At 35.4% G+C, this 16,852-nt stretch overlaps 2 protein-coding genes across 2 annotated transcripts in view; one reads left to right on the plus strand and one right to left on the minus strand.

Annotated features, from left to right (window-relative positions):
* LOC130896821 (uncharacterized) overlaps window positions 1-16,852 on the plus strand; it is a 193,308-nt gene that overhangs the window by 9,907 nt on the left and 166,549 nt on the right. The window lies entirely within an intron of this gene.
* LOC130896823 (scoloptoxin SSD14) overlaps window positions 12,387-16,852 on the minus strand; it is a 92,403-nt gene continuing 87,937 nt past the window's right edge. The window contains exon 11 of the mRNA XM_057805157.1: window positions 12,387-12,410. The gene's annotated coding sequence lies outside the window, so the exon portion shown is untranslated. The remainder of the gene's footprint in view (window positions 12,411-16,852) is intronic.

The following is a 16,852-nucleotide window of genomic DNA, read 5'->3' on the forward strand; positions in this document are numbered from 1 at the left end:
TAAAACTACAACATTTTTGGGTCGTCGTGAAGCACCTTCTCGGACCGCAATACAGAATAAAACACGTGCACGTTGCTCAAGAACAACTGAGAATATTGATGCTGTAGCCCAAAGTGTTGAAGAAAACCCAGGTTTGTCCATTCCTCGTCGTTCTTTGGAATTAGCCATTCCACAAACGTCATTACACCGAATTTTGCATAAAGACTTGGGTCTTAAGGCCTATAAAGTTCAGTTAACACAAGAACTCAAGCCGGTCGATCATCAACAACGTCGTGTCTTTGCTGATTGGGTCCTTGAAATGCATGAAAATTATCCGGAATTTCATCGAAAAATCAACTGATGAGGCCCATTTCCACCTTGGTGGTTACGTCAATAAATAAAATTGTCGAATCTGGGGCTCGGAAAACCCAAGAGTTATTGTTGAAAATCCTCTCCATCCTCGACGCGTGACTGTTTGGTGCGGTTTATGGTCTGGCTGTATCATTGGACCTTACTTTTTCGAAAATGAGGCTGGAGCAACAGTTACGGTGAATGGATTGCGCTTTCGAGAGATGATTAATGATTTTTTATGGCCGGAATTGGATGGTATTGATTTGGACACACAAGCAAAGAAACCATCGATCTTTTAAGGGAAAAATTTCCGGACCGTGTTATCTCTCTAAGAGGTTATCACAATTGGCCGCTAGGCAGCCGCTTTGCAATTTGGTTACGGAAAATTTCATGAAAAGGATATGGTCCTGTAAGGGCAGTCGTGGCGGCCATTTGTGTTCCATTATTAACGGCATACCTATCTCTTTATAATGAAATAAACATTTATCTCAAAAAAATGGCATTTATCTATATCTTTGAATATCAAAATAACACCTCTCATTGGAAAATCCCTTATAATAAATTCCAATGTAAAAACACTCATTTCATCGAATTTGAAACGGCGTTTTTAATAAAAAAATCTTTGTAATTGCGACATGTCTGAGAAGGGATCTTAAATAAAATGTCGGTTGATCTCTTTTCCGAACTATTTATCTCGACATCAAATTTACGGTCGTTTTATATGAAAATATCTTCTTTGAACTTTCATCTTATTGCCTATAAAGCTTCAATATTTTCAAAGTAACTGCTTTACATGGAATATCACAGCGAAATACTTTCCTATGATCCAACTTAATTGGAGTAAACCTGTGGAAATTGTTCTAAAAATGTTGGAATTTCACTATTTTTATAAAAATACCAAGACTCTATTCGATTTTTATCAAATAAGCGATCTCAATGTTTGAGATTCGTTGGTGTATTAACGTTTCTTATTTGTTGTTTTTGCTTCTTTGCGGTTATTCTGAAACTCAGTCTACCAAAAGATGGTGTTGGTCAAATATTGGGTAAGTTAATCGAAACTAAAAGTCAACCTGTTTATAATTTTTGAAAAAACTGACGAATTACCCAGATGTGGTATCACAGAATGTCCTTAAGAAAAACGCAGTTTAACTATACGTTGATTGTTTCCCTATAACTTTTTGAACCTCAAACATTTAGTACCTCAAGCGAAGCCAGTTGATTATCTTGAATGGCCTTCTGAAGAAGGCTTTGGTGCGTTGTTTACCGATGGTTTCCAGCCACTTAATTAGAAATATCTTCTGTCCATTAGAACTCTGATGGATCGTAGAAATGGAAAGATAATTAAGTTGCATCTAGTAGATGACTTGAAAATAATGCTGCGACAACAAAAATTCCTCATACGACCCTTCGTTTGAAGTTGCGAAACTAGAACTTATATTTAAGTATTTTCAATAAAAAATTACAATTTATGATAATTTTTTTCAGAATGTCTCTTTATGGCGAACGGTTTTCTTGGCATTTACAACGATTTAAAAATCTACATATATCCCAAACCATAAATTTCATCAAGTTAATAAAAAAATCTTTTTTTTTTGTAGAAATAAGTTCTGATTTCGCAAATTTAAACGAGGGGTCGTAGATCAAGTCCAGAAAAACCTTATATATGACATATTTAATATTTAGGGGTTTAAACTTTAATTAGATCATCCCGTATTCCAGTTTCATTTCGACCTAATAATATTTTTTCATATTTATAATTTATCTCAGTTAGTTTCCCGTTCGCAAATATCTTGTCAACACGAGTAAACATGTTTACGCAGCGCCAATCGTTAAAAGAAAATTCGAAAAATAAATTGATGGAACAGGAAGTTCTTTCGATGGAAATTATCATCTGTAGCAATTAAAAATGTGTCTTTATATACGATAGAAGTTTTGTCAGCGTTAAAAAAATAATTGGATCGTTTGCGTCAGAAAAAAAAACCATTATACACTTTGATCAATTCAGTTTGTTAATTTTAATGTTAATAAAATCGAAATTAAACTACAAAGATAACAATAATAGAAATATTTGACGTCGAAGCTGAGCTGTAATTGTTGAAATAGATATTTGAAATACCGAAATACCCAAAAATCTGATCTAGAAGTACCACATATATTCTATGTTTGGTAAAAAGTTTTCCGTGCTGGATTCTACTAGAACCAGGAGCTTAGCAATTCAGCCTTTGTCCTCCAATTCAAGACGTGAATTGATTTCGCGCTCTCAAGATTTCTACCCACTATTAAGAAAGCTGTCCACAGATCTTCATTCCATTTGACTTTTAATGAAACCATCGGTATGGAAAATTGGGGAACGCATTCATGGCTGCGGATATCAGAATGTCCATGAACTCGTTCATATTTCAAACGTTGATAGCTTCGGAAACAGCTCGATATGGTTTTGTACTACATTAGAGGTCGTCATAACCACCGCCACGAATGACTCAAGAGGTTATCGATTTTGGAAGAAGATATAGTTGATTATATGTCCAGTAAAAGCTCATAGGTATCTGCTTAATAGATTATAGCTACGATTACTACAAAAAACAGCTGCAGCTGCTTCTAATTGTGTCTTTCATCCATTTGTGTAGTGATTTCTGAAGGTTTTCGTCTTCGTAAAACGCCGGGTACATGTAAAATACTTTATTTATGTAGTAATCTATTAACGCGAAGTTAATAGTAAAAATATTCGTATTTACGAAGTCGTTATTACGTTAAATGCGCGGGAAATCGTCCTCAATTGCGCGGGAAGTCGTTTTTAACCTTCATCTCGACTATCCGCTGATCTATTGCTACTGGAGGGAACCTCGTGGCTTCATGCGTGGTAATGGGGCCGAGTAGAGAAATACTTTTATTGGAATTATAAGGTTCACTCAATTTTATATTTATATAACAAATTGGCCCTTCTATTTGGGAAATTAGGATTTTTTGGTCTATTTAAATTTGATTTTGAAGCCGTAGAAGTTAAGATGACGGTCAAGGCTAGAACCTTAGTCGCATATGCAACTGATTTACAGAATCTTTGAATGAATGACGACATTTCATTCCAGCGGAACAAACCGGTAAACAGTTTTTGATTATATGCATTCAGTAACATCGTATGAATAGTAAAAAAATAAGAATGAAATGATTTAATAATAATCTGAAGAACTGCTACTAGAGCAATCATCATCAAGATTGATTATCGCAGGATGTCCATCAACTAATTCATACATTAGATGGTTTAATCTCAATATTTTCATTTCTACGTTATTTTTTGCATACCCTATGCAATTTAAAAGTAGTATACATTCTAAGATGTGCTTTGGCAATTTCTTCTACAATGTATTTATCATATTCGGTACCGAATTCATCCACTATCCTCAAAAGTACTTGCTTTAGGGCTTTTTTGTGGCTGAAACAATGAAGAAGAGGCCACACAGTTGGCGATATATCGTAATCAAGGCACTAAAATTGAGAAGAAGACTACAATTGACACAAGACCACAGATAACCACGATGAATTAACTTGTATATCGATGGAATGTGTGTCCGTGTGTATGTTCCAAATGAATTTAAAAACGAGTCAACTGATATTCATGAAAGTTGGCAAATATATGTAATTTGGTCCAAATTAAATGATAGGATAATTATTATCTAAATTAATGTTCTCAATAATTAATAATAAATTGATCATCAACGTTGATTGTTGTTATTAATCGTAGTTTCCATAACTCTGGAACAGACGGCGCCTTAAGCGAATTTCTTTACAGAGAACTGTGAAATTTTGTCTTTTGCACCTCATAGATGGCGCCACACTGTAATGTGATACATTTTCTTAGAATACACATCCTTTTTAAATCACCCAGCCACAGCAACGCGTGGCCGGGCCTGCTATGCAGAGGTCGACACAAGTCTGGCAACGCTGCCGAAACAAAATGAAACGAAACATATTCGTGCTTCAGACAGTTGTTTTTAAGCCATGATTACACGTGCTTGTCGAGTAGACTCGTTTTTATAATGATTAACCCATAAAAGTTCACGCTTCAAAAAAGAGTTTTATATATTTATTGAAAATCAACAACAATTTCCGAACTCGCCGCTACCCAATCGTTCAATAGTGTCGAAGATATACGGAAACTCTTGAAAACGGGCTCTGTTACCGACGCGCCGCGTTTTAGACGACCGGTATCTCTAACAACTAATTCTAATTGACAGAAGGATTGGAAACTCTCGTGGATAGCTTGACGTGCTTTTCTGTTGAGAAACGTTGATGAACCAGTGTAAGTTACACAAAAAATTCTAAAACGATGTCGAAGATCATAAAATTCCCCACAATGTCCATCAGATTGATTTGCATTATTGTGAAAATTAAGCATTTTAAGCGGTAGAACTTTATATTTAAGTTGTAAATCTTTAAAATTGATATTAAGAGCTCAAACTTGGTGAGAATTTTTTTTATATATGTATAAATATTTTTCGGAAATGAATCTCTTTAAATTAGGAATCTTATTGTCGAAAAATTAACGTTGTAGTTAAATCAGATTGGCATGTTTATTTTATCCAATAGATAATATAAAGGCGCTTGATGATCATGCATCGATCACGCATCGATTGTTTATTGGATAGATTTAGTATACATACACTTTTCTCGTTTCTCTATTTATTAATCCAATTAAAATCGGTTGACATTGTTTATTGACATTCTTATTGAGTTTCAACTAAGTAAATAAAACATCCAAACATGTTACAAACCTTAGAACCTCAGGCGTAGTAGACAAGACCCTTCAACCTCACGTCTACTCAACACATCTCATTAAAATTTATGTCTCAAATAAATCAAAAGTTAAGTTAATTCAGAAGTCAAATATCTAGTTACCTCGCCGTGTCGTTGAAGTGATTCTCGGCATTTCCTTCGAAAATTTTCGTCTGATGTCAAGATATTCACCCTATTTTCACGGTAGTATTGAGAACCAAATGATCCGCTCTACCTGCGGATTTAGTCTTCAAATCCTAGTCATTGTCTTTCTCGGTCTCTCGAATGTACAAATTAGAGTTGAATAGAGAAAGAGAGTGCAGAGTCGGCGTATTGTCAGTAGAATTAAACTGTCTTATCATTAAAGTTAAGATGATAACATAGATTGGAAATCAATAAAGATAATCCGTTTATAGAGTGCCGGTGTAATACTCTTAACGAATTTTCAGTATTGATTATTCAAAACTACATGTGAAAACATGTGAAATTAACGAGGAAATATTCAAGATTTTGGAGGCTTTACATAAAATATCGTGAATTATCTATAGGTTATGTTAGGTTAGGTTATGTTAGGTGAGGTTAGGATAGGTTATCTGGTGACTGCTTATGGAAATGCAAGATATTTTGAAAGTTATGTAGATTTCTGGTTACAGTTGAGAACGTATTCTGGATTTGCATCGTCAATCGAGCTTCACTTTTTTACCTAAAAGACTGAAACACAGATGGCGTTGCCATTGTCAAATCCATTTGACGTTTATGAACTACCAACTTTCAAAAGATTATGTATGAAATTTCATGACATTTCGATTACTCGGAAAAAAATGACAGCCACTTAAGTGAAGTTAATGTTGTTATTTTCAAAACAATTTAGTGTGTTAATTTATCATTGCTTCTTGATAAAAAACCTCAGCATTGGCTTCAAAAGTGTTGTCCGGACTCTGCGCCATCGAAAAGAACTGGTTTGCTGAAGTTAAATGTGGTCGAACAGACATTAATGATTGTGATTGTTTTGGTCGTCCAAAACATCAAAAAAGTCCACAAATTGGTTATATCTAATCGTGTATTGAAATTTCGCGAGATATCTGAGGTCATAAAGTTATCAGGAGGCAGTGTGTTTGAAATTATGCATGAACATTTTACCATAAGGAAGTTTTAATCACAGTCGATCAAAAGCAACCACGTGTTGATGATTACACGTAATAAATCAGATTTTTTGCATCGATATATGACATAGATGAAACATGGATCCATCACTTCAATCCGTGATCAAAACAATCATCATCTGAATGGAATGCAGCCGGTGAATCACGTCCGAAGCGTCCAAAGACACAACAGGAAAGTTATGGCTTCACTATTTTGAGATTCGCATGGAATATAATTGATCGAATATCTCCAAAAGAGAATAGCGAATACTACATTGAGTTGTTGGATTGTTTTAATGTAAAATTCAAGGAAAAATAGCCTCATATGTCGAAGAAAAAAATCACCATTCGACGGCAACGATGGTTAAACTAAACCAATTGCTTTCTCATCCACAGTATAGCCCAAATCTGGATTTCAGTGACTACTGGCTATTCTCTGGGTTCAAAAAAATGCTCGCCGGTAAGAAATTCAGCTCAAATATCGAATAAATTGCAGAAATTGAAGCCTATTTTGTAGCAAAAGACAAATCCTTCTACAAGCACGTCATCGAGAAGTTGAGAAGCGTTGGAATGATTGTATTGATGGATAAAATCGATTTTTGTCAAAAAAATGTGCTTTTCTTAGTTAATCACACGATTTATTGAGTGATGAGTTATCAGCATCTCATTAAAGCGAGTAAGACCTTCGAAATGCGCAAGCGGACTGAAAAATATTCATTGTACTAAAAAATATGTCCTTGCTGAAAAATATACTGAAATTTTGAGTCTTCAGGAATGAAGAAAAGAAATCAGATTAAATCTCAACCTATCGTTTGAAATTTTAAGTCCATTCACAACAATTTCTGATTTTGAAGCCGTAGGCGTCTCAAAATATGTCCTACCAATTATTGATTCGATAATAAACCGAAAATTCAATTGAATTACTACATTTTGATTCTTATATCATTACTCAAGGACTCAAATACACTTTTACATAATCTTTGTGTCTATTAACATTGCTTTTTGATTTACTTATTTTGTCATTGTTTTCATTATATTAATCAGCCATCAATCAGTCTATAAGTTATCTAAGTATCCAAAATTTGATGCTTTTTATCGCGAAATATTATTTAATTATCAAATTCAAAAATTTATGTTTTTTTTCATTACTAAATTATAAATCTGTGTGTGTATGTTCCCACGTGAGGATAAAGAGTAATGTCAAAGAGCGCCACCTAGTAGGAATCGTCGTGTCTGTCACAGGAAAACATTGACAGTGCGATAGTTAGTGTATAGTGTAGTGTAGTGTAGTGAGTAAAACGCACGTGCTGTCAGATGATTGAATAGAAATCACTGGAGAACCTTACTTTCTGCAAATTATCGATACATAAGTCAAAAGTCAAGACAATGTTTATCACCTTTTTCGACAACATGAAGTCATCCATTAGGATTCTTTGCCAGCAGATTTTCACTTCTTTTCACGCTTTGTAAAGGGTTTATCACGACTGTCGATTGGGCTCTAGTGGAAAATTATAGATCCACGTTTTCGGTTCCAAACACTGTTCAGAATCCTCTAATTTAATTCTAGTAGCGTCATCTATGTGTTAGTCTACGATGTAATAACTTTAATGTTTCTGAAGCTAGAATTAACGATGAGTTTTTATGAAATTAGCTTAGTAAAATCAGCAGCTTTACACATAATCAGCTTGTATTGCTAATTGGGAACGATTGTAGCAAAAAATATAAAGAGTTGTTACAGAATAAGTTAATGTGTGATAAAAAGGGAATTCGTCGTCGTCGAGGAATACAAAATGTAATAAGGCGGAGTAATTTTAAACGGCATTAATGTAGATCAATCCAATCTGGAGATCGTTCCTTGGGGATTACGCTTCACCGTGTCATCGCTGCGTCAAGATACTGTTTCCTCATACTACAGTCGTGTACAGATCCGTACTACACTTTTAAATTAACTACAACAAGTATGGTAAATATGTTTTTGACCTACCAATTACAATTTTCGCTAAAACCGTATAAGAAGTACTGGGTGTGCAGCTAAAAATAACCGTCGACCATTTCTCAGGAACGGATTAGCGTATAGTGTCAGGAAAAAACGAAACTTTCTCCGAGAAAGACCAGGAAATTATTTCTAGAAATTTAGGTCCATTTGAGAAAGCAAAACATATATTTATGCAACAAAAATCCTACCTTCAACTTTCTTTTGAGTTGATATCACCCACACACGTTCTATTATAATGAAGTTTAACTCGCTTCTACGAAATAGCTTCTTTTTGAAAAATAAACTATTTTGGACGTCGCAGTACTATCTGTCAACTAAGCGCTGGAAAAAATTATTTTAAAATCCTTGTTTGCCGTTCGGAACTTGCAGCAAGTACCTGGAAATCTACGCGGGGTTTGTCTAAGCGCCACACCTAAAGCCGGTACCACACGATGCGTCAAATGTTTCCAACGTTGGACGCTACAATGATCGTGTGATCGTAGTGCACATGTTAATGTTTTGCTGCCAATGTTGACCTTGGAAATCGGCTTTCCTGACCCGTGTCAAAGGAGTACCTAGCATTGGAACTAAGCTGGAATCAACTACATAAATTTCTTGCCCATTTGCGTGTGAATGCTACATGTTTTGTTTTCTTTATGTAAGTTAAAGTTTCAGCCTTCATCTAATGTTAAGCCGTTCGTTGTGATGTGAATGTTGGCGCAATAGTGTAGAGCCGGTACTACACGATCCGTCCAACATTCGCGTTCTAACATTAACTACACGACGTGTCAAACGTGTGCGCCAACATTTAGCTCCCAACGTTGGCTGAATATTGATCATTGTTTAAATTGTTCCAAAAAATAGTAGTTCTATGGTTTTCGATATTCTGTTCGATAATTTAGATTAAATAAGTTTTGGAAGCTATGACTCATCAATATATTCATATCCTTTGATAATTTTTTCAAAATTAAAAATAATAATAATAATAAAATAATAAAATTGTTGAAAATAAACCAAATTTCAAGAGTCCTCAAGTTTGTGGTATAGTTCGATGGTTTTACAAATTTTATTATGTAAATATGTCCCAATTTTTTTCAAAATAATTCCATGTGTGTTTAGACATATTATTTTGAAAAAAATAAAAAAAATTCGTGAACAATTTTGAAAATTGTTTAGATTGTTTCAAAAAATAGTAGTTCTATGGTTTTCCAGCTTCTGTTCGATAATTTAGACCAAATAAGTTCTGGAATCTATGACTCATCAATATATTCAATTCCTTTGATAATTTTTTCAAAATTTACTATAAAATTGTTGAAAATGAACCGAATTTCAAGAGTCCTCAAGTTTGTGGTGTAGTTCGATGGTTTAACAAATTTTATTATGTAAATACGTCCCAATATTTTTTAAAATAATTCCATGTGTGTTTAGACATATTATTTTGAAAAAAATTAAAAAATTTCGTGACCAATTTTGAAAATTGTTTAGTGTTTCAAAAAATAGTAGTTCTATGGTTTTCCAGCTTCTGTTCGATAATTTAGACCAAATAAGTTCTGGAAACTATGACTCATCAATATATTCAATTCGTTTGACTGTATTTTCAAAATTTACTATGAAATTTTTGTATATAAACCGAATTTCAAGAACCCTCAGTTTTATGTTATAGTTTAAAGGTTTCACAAATTTTATGATGAAAATGTATCCCAATCTTTTTCAAAATAAATCCTTGTGTGTTTAAACAAATTAAATCAAAAAAATTTCGTGACCAATTTTGAAAATTGCTTAGATTATTTCAAAAAATAGTAGTTCTATGGTTTTCCTAGTTTTGTTCGATAATTCAGACCAAATAACTTTCGGAAACTATGAGTGATCAATCTATTCAATTCTTTTGACAATTTTTTTCAAAATTTACTATGAAATTTTTGTAAATGAACCGAATTTCTATGAAATTAACAAGTTTAGAGTACAGTTCGATGCATCAATGTTTGCCGGATTAGTGATATAAATTAAAAAATTTCTGATTTGTTTCATTACATTTATACCTGAGCTATACTGGTGATTATTTTGGATCCCCCAGCTCCCCCAACTGCCATAACAACATCACCATTTGCATCAACTTCTATACTAGGTGACATCGAAGACAACGGCTGTTTTCTTGGTTCAATGTAATTGGCTGGTGACGGTGGTAAATTATACGCGTTGATGATATTGTCGGAAGAAAAATCATCCATTCCATCATTTAAAATGATTCCAGTACTCTCCCAAACCATACCACCAAATCTACGATAACCACAAATCAATTACAAACTATATAAAACAAAATCAGTGTCTTACATATAATTAATTGTACTATTTACGGCAATAGCTTTCCGTTCGGTGCTAGCATACATAAATTTGCTGTTCCGTGATCTTCTTGGACAGAATAGTTCGCACCATAATATGATGCATCCGTAGAAGAAAATTAAACACAAGCAAAAGGACAAGAAGTGTGTCTAATTGTGCAACAAGTGTTGGTTTAAACTTCGTTTCAACGTTGCGTAGTCCTTTGACAAAACGCTGATAAAAAAACTTTCCCTGGCCAACTTTGGAATCAAAAACTTCGTGGAACGACATGATCACTACGAAGCGTCCAATTAGACCAGCATTCAACGTTAGAAGCATTGGACACACCGTGTTTTACCGGCTTAATTGCAGCACAGCCTTTCTTCCAATTTTCAGCCGTACGTTAGAACGCGAACGACAGTACACGTCGTGTAGTACCGGCTTAAAAGCATAGAGATATTGATTGGAGCTTGTAGTAAGGTTGGCAGAACTGATTTTTTATTTGGAACAGGCTGGTCCTAGCATGTAGATTTTGTTGTTGTCTAGTCGAATATTTATGATTTAAGATCAAGAGCTAAAAAACGCAGTAGTTGTAAGTTAAATTGGTATTTTGTTTACCAATAATCATTATTTTCTCATACTTTTACTGTTGCAGTTATATATAAACAAGATAAATGTTGCTCGTGGTTTCAAACGAACTCATGAATCATTCTTTTATGTTTCTCCGTTTGCGTTTTCTGACTTTTGTTGGAACTACTTGAAACTATTTCAGTATCCAACTGTTTAATGTAGCATATTTCATACTCTATTTGAGATATGTACCAGGATAAAATCCCACTATGATAATCTTTAAAAAGAAGGAATCATTGGCGTGCTCTTTTTTATTTAGAGGCTATCAAAAAATGATGAAACTTCCACACAATTAAAAATCATTTTTCCTATTTTATCAATGGTTTTAGAGATACAAAATTATGCTCCAAGAAAAGTTTAACGAAATCGACATTTTTCAAAACGATTCCACATTATCAACATCGATTGAAACGTTCACTAGAAAGATTCGTGAAGATGTTAAAAAAAATTAAAACGGTGAATATTCTATGTTATGTTATAAATGAATTTTAAGGTCTAAGATAAAAATTGGACCTTGGTTTAGAAACAAAATAAGAATGACTGTCGTCCATAGTTCTAGAAAGGGTTTCCTCACAGCTCAAGGGGACAAAAATTATGAGAACAGTGGCCAAGAGAAACCACTGGAAATTATTTTCATAATATAAAATTTACCTAAGCGGAAAACGTTATGAAAAAATTCAGTTCAGTTCAGTCCAGTTCTGTTTGGCAGGTTTGTTTGAAAGAGCTTTTGCCCAGAAGTGCAATTACAAGCATAGACTTTTGAGTAGGTTTTTCAACATTGAACTAAATTTACATTGAAATAACGAAAACGACATGTAGATATCTTATTTCTATCCCAAGATATCTCAAGAAATATGTAAAGTTTTCTTCAAACGTCTATTAGGCTAATAAAGTGAATTATGTTGAATTTTTTTCATTATTTTAAAATGTTTGGTTAGGTTAGGTTACACCCCTCCGATTTCGTTAAAATTTTAATATGTTATAAAGAAAATTATGCAGTTCAAGAATATGTATATATAGGGCGCGGAACTCATCCCTTCAGGTACTTTTTTCCGTTTAAAGAATCAACTAATTGTAATGATTTTCCAGTGATTGTAATTTTAAATTAGTCGTTGAAACCTAACCTAACCTAACCTAACCTAACCTAACCTAACCTAACCTAACCTAACCTAACCTAACCTAACCTAACCTAACCTAACCTAACCTAATCTAACCTAACCTTTTTTTTTTTTTTTTTTTTTTTCCTGTAGGGGGGGAAATCCTCATGGACACCCGACAGTCCCTCCGTCCTCTCGGTTTCATACTTTCGGGTAGTGTCAGACTCTTACTGACTAAAACCCCCCCTGTGCTCTCGCTCTTTGCAATGGTATCCACTCTCGCATTGCTTCATTGCAAAGGCTGTCTTTCACTGTGGTCTAATTTCTACTTTCTCTTTCTTTGGTCTCTATTATAGCACGTATCGCTTCATAGGTGTACTTCCAGGACTCTTCTGACTCTAACAAACATTCCATCATGGTGCCGATGTTGAAAATTCTTCCACATTTCTGGGTATACAAGTTCCTTACTTCTTCCCATCTAGAGCAGAGGAAAAGCGTATGTTCGGCGTCGTCCTCCTCGCCACAATAGTTGCATTTGGGAGTGTTTGACCTTCGCTTGGTGTATAGGTACTTACAGAAGCATCCATGGCCCGAGAGTGCTTGGGTTAGGAAATAATCAACTTCCCCATATTTCCTGTTCACCCAGACTTCGATTACAGGAATAAGTCGGTGGGTCCATCGGCCGTACGTTCCGCTGTCCCATTTCGCTTGCCACCTTTGGATGAGATTTACTCTTGCGTCAAGCTTCGAAACTCCGTCGTACCTCTCTTTTCTCTCTTTCGCTTGTAGCTCTATTGGAGGCAGTCCTGCTATTACCCCTACTCCTTCGGCAGAAACAGTCCGGTAGGCACTGCATATGCGAATAGCCATCTTTCTCTGCAGCCGGGTCAGCTTTGCGATGAAAGTTTTTCTTTCGGAGACGGTATGCCATACTGGTGCACCATACAGGATCTGGCTGTGAACCACACTCGAAAGGATTTTCCTCTTAGACGCTCTGGGACCCCCGATGTTTGGCATTATGTTCGCCAAAGCTGAAAGAGTTTTCTCTGCTTTTTCTATTGTCTTCTCAATGTGTTGTTTGAAGCTAAGTTTCGTATCTAGCCAAACACCTAGGTACTTTACTGCTTTAGTAGGCATAACGATCGTGCCTTGTACGTTAAAGCATATTTGGCCAATCTTCCTTTTGTGTGTCAACAGGACAGCCTCAGTTTTTTCCGGCGCTAGTTCTAGGCGTTTACTTTCAAGCCAGTTTCCTACGAGTTCCAGTGCTGTGTCAGCCAGGTTCATCAGAAGTTTTTCACTGGCAGCTGTTACTACTAAGGCGACGTCGTCTGCAAAACCAACAAGCGTAACTCCTTGTGGCATCTCTATTCTGAAGAGCCCATCGTACAATATGTTCCACAGAGTCGGGCCCAGTACTGATCCCTGTGGAACTCCACTATTGACGCTGAAGACCCTGGAGTCGTTTTCTGTCTCTGCAATTATCCTTCTATTTGACAGGTAGGATGCAATGATGCTTATCAGGCTTTCATTAATTCCTTTTAGTCTAAGCTCGTCAAGTATGTGTTGCCACGATGCACTATTGAACGCGTTTCTCACGTCTATGGTTATGCATGCACACAGACGGCGATGGGCAAAGGAAAAGGTTTCTGCTTCCTCGGCTATCCTGCAAACTTCCCTTATGGCGTCGAGAGTCTGTCTACCTTTCGTGAATCCATACTGCCATTTTGACAAACCTCCAGTACGCTGTATTTCCTGGTTAAGTCTTTCGAGGATCAGGTGCTCGTACAGTTTCCCCTCTACATCGAAAAGACAGATGGGCCTGAATGATGATGGGTTTTCTAATGGTTTGTGTCCTTTACGTAGCAGTACCAGTCTCGCTTCTTTCCATTTTTTTGGGAAGTCTGCAGAGTTTGCTAATCTAACCTAACCTAACCTAACATAACCTAACCTAACCTAACCTAACCTAACCTAACCTAACCTAACCTAATCTAACCTAACCTACGTACTTCTCTACAAAATGAAATCCAATCACAAGCAGGGGCTGCTGTTATCGAAAACTCTTCCATGTTTTTTTCTTGATGAGGTTGTCGACAATAAAATAAGCGATGATTCTACATACAGTTTGTATATCTATTTCATTTATTGTCGACCACCTCATCAAGAAAAAACCATGGAAGATAACAGCAACCCCTGCTTTTGATTGGATTTCATTTTGTATAGAAGTATGTAAGTTAGGTTAGGTTAAGTTTCAACGATTAATTTAAACATTACAATCACTGGAAAATCATTACAATTATTTGATTGTTTAAACGGAAAAAAGTACCTGAAGTGATAATTTCCGCGCCCTATATATTGTTGTTCAGCGTAACTTTCTTTATAACATACTAAAATTTTATTTAACGAAATCGGAGGGGTGTAACCTAATCTAGGTGATAACCAAATGTTTGCTTGCCAGTGAATTACACCTTCACATTTGTCGAACAACAGCATAAGTGTTAGTTTATTCATTTGGCCACCTGGATATCCAGATCTAACTAGCTAAGATTTCTATTTGTGGCGCTGAATGGATCTGTAGACACACGACAAAAAATTATTTGATTCACAGATTGTCCAATCCACTCGTCAGCGATTGATTTCACGTATAGAAAATCACGACATCAAGATGGCTACTAATTAACGCCATCTAGTGACAATAAAATATTATTATGAGAAGAGTTTAAATTACTGCGGCTAAGCCCAAAATATGTAAAAAAAGCTAGAAAATTACCAAGGGTTCCTTATAGGTACTTGCTGGTAGTCAAAAAAGGATGCGGAAGCTTTCTCTTAGATTCTGAAGTATGTATTTATAGTTTTTTTGTGATGATTTGGTGTGAAGTATGAGCGTTGAGCTCCTGGATATTATAACACCAGATCTATCAATTGAAATGATAACCTTTTCTACTCATCAGTAGCCACCCGATACTCCTGATTTAGTATTCCTCTAAAATGTCTCTTTTTTCTTATTTCGTTATAAATTTGAATCCAAAAAAGATTTTGAATTTCCAGTACGACAATTTTTAGTATCTAATTCCAAAAAAACTGGTTGTTAAATAATGGGTTGAAACCATTGGATACCATGGGCTATACTTCACACGAAAGTGAACATTAGAAACCGAAATTATTCATGAAACCCCTGTAAAGTTATAGTTAATAATAAGCTCGTTCATTTAGGCTCCATAGATTCTGAAAAAGCCTTTGACCAAGTAACGAAAAAGATGTATTCAATATACTTAACACGTTTAACCTCGGCGCGGTTCATAGGCCCGCCGCAGCTGAATTTTCCCCACGGCTCAAAGCGGTCCTATGGACTGCACGGCGTATTTTATATCAAACCATCTACAGGGCACGAGGGATCGTATTTAAATGTGTTTCATAGTTTGGTAGAACCGTCTTGGGGCCTCAAAACATTACCCTACACTTGGTCCATCAGATTTTTCTTCAACTCGATAAAAAGCGCAAAATGTGATGTCCATAGGACCGCTCTTTGGACACGAGGGAAAGTTTTACCGATAAACTACCCCTCGGGTTCAGACCGGGCTTATGGAACGCACCCAAAAAATAAACTGTGTTGTAGATCTGAAGATAATAGTAATGATATCAGTTTTTTTCTTACATAAAACATACTAGCATACTTCAATAAATTTTAATAGTTTTTTTTTCTAACTAAAAATGCGTCTTCAAAAAAATTAGACAGCGTTACTTATAATAAACAAAAAAACATAAGCTTGAGATGCTATTTTCATATAGTAACCTCAACATAAAAAATTTCTTGACGGGTTTGAAATTTATCGAATGGAAATTATGTTATGAAAATTTTTGAGTAAATTCGTTATCTTGCCTAAAGTATCCCAATTTCCAGTTACCATAAATCAGTTTTCCGAACTCAAAAATATTTTAAATCTGATATAAAAACAATAGGACGTGAAGAAAAAATAACAGAAGCGGTTCGCTTTATAAAAACCTTCCCTCAAGCTTAATAACATCTAGACAATATTTTTTGGAATACATTTGTAAGGGAAAAATGGGCACCGATGAAGCTTCATCGTCAAGAAACTCAGAAACCAATAGTTCATTGAAAATATATAAAACTACTATGGAAATTATTGGTTTGTTAAGAATACGTTGGGGATTTTAGATTATTTTGGGGGGTCGTTTTGGTTTTACAGCTACTCTCCACCAAAAAGTGGTAGTTGACGGGATAGTGACCTTTCAGAAGACACCACCAGTTCCATGTCGTTTCTGGTTATCACCTGAAGTGCCTTCAATAGCACGCAGAACCTTCAAGGCCATTTGGCTATCTGATGTTTGCGTTTGTTTATTACTAACAACTTCTCCGAAAAAATGGTAAGTGATGTTCCTAGAGGTATCGAAAGTTCACATTTTGGTTCAGAAATACCTAATTCAGCTCCTTGGGATAGTTTCGAACCGTCTGTACCAGAGAGATACATCTCGAGTTTTAGAAAGTTTTTGTTGACTCATGATTGGCGGTCGTTGATTATGACTTAGCCTGTAGGCATCGCTAAGAGCCTTATTCTAGGCTATGAGGT

This window comes from Diorhabda carinulata, chromosome 7 (genome assembly GCF_026250575.1).
Source record: "Diorhabda carinulata isolate Delta chromosome 7, icDioCari1.1, whole genome shotgun sequence".
In the NCBI taxonomy this organism is placed as follows: Eukaryota; Metazoa; Arthropoda; class Insecta; order Coleoptera; family Chrysomelidae; genus Diorhabda; species Diorhabda carinulata.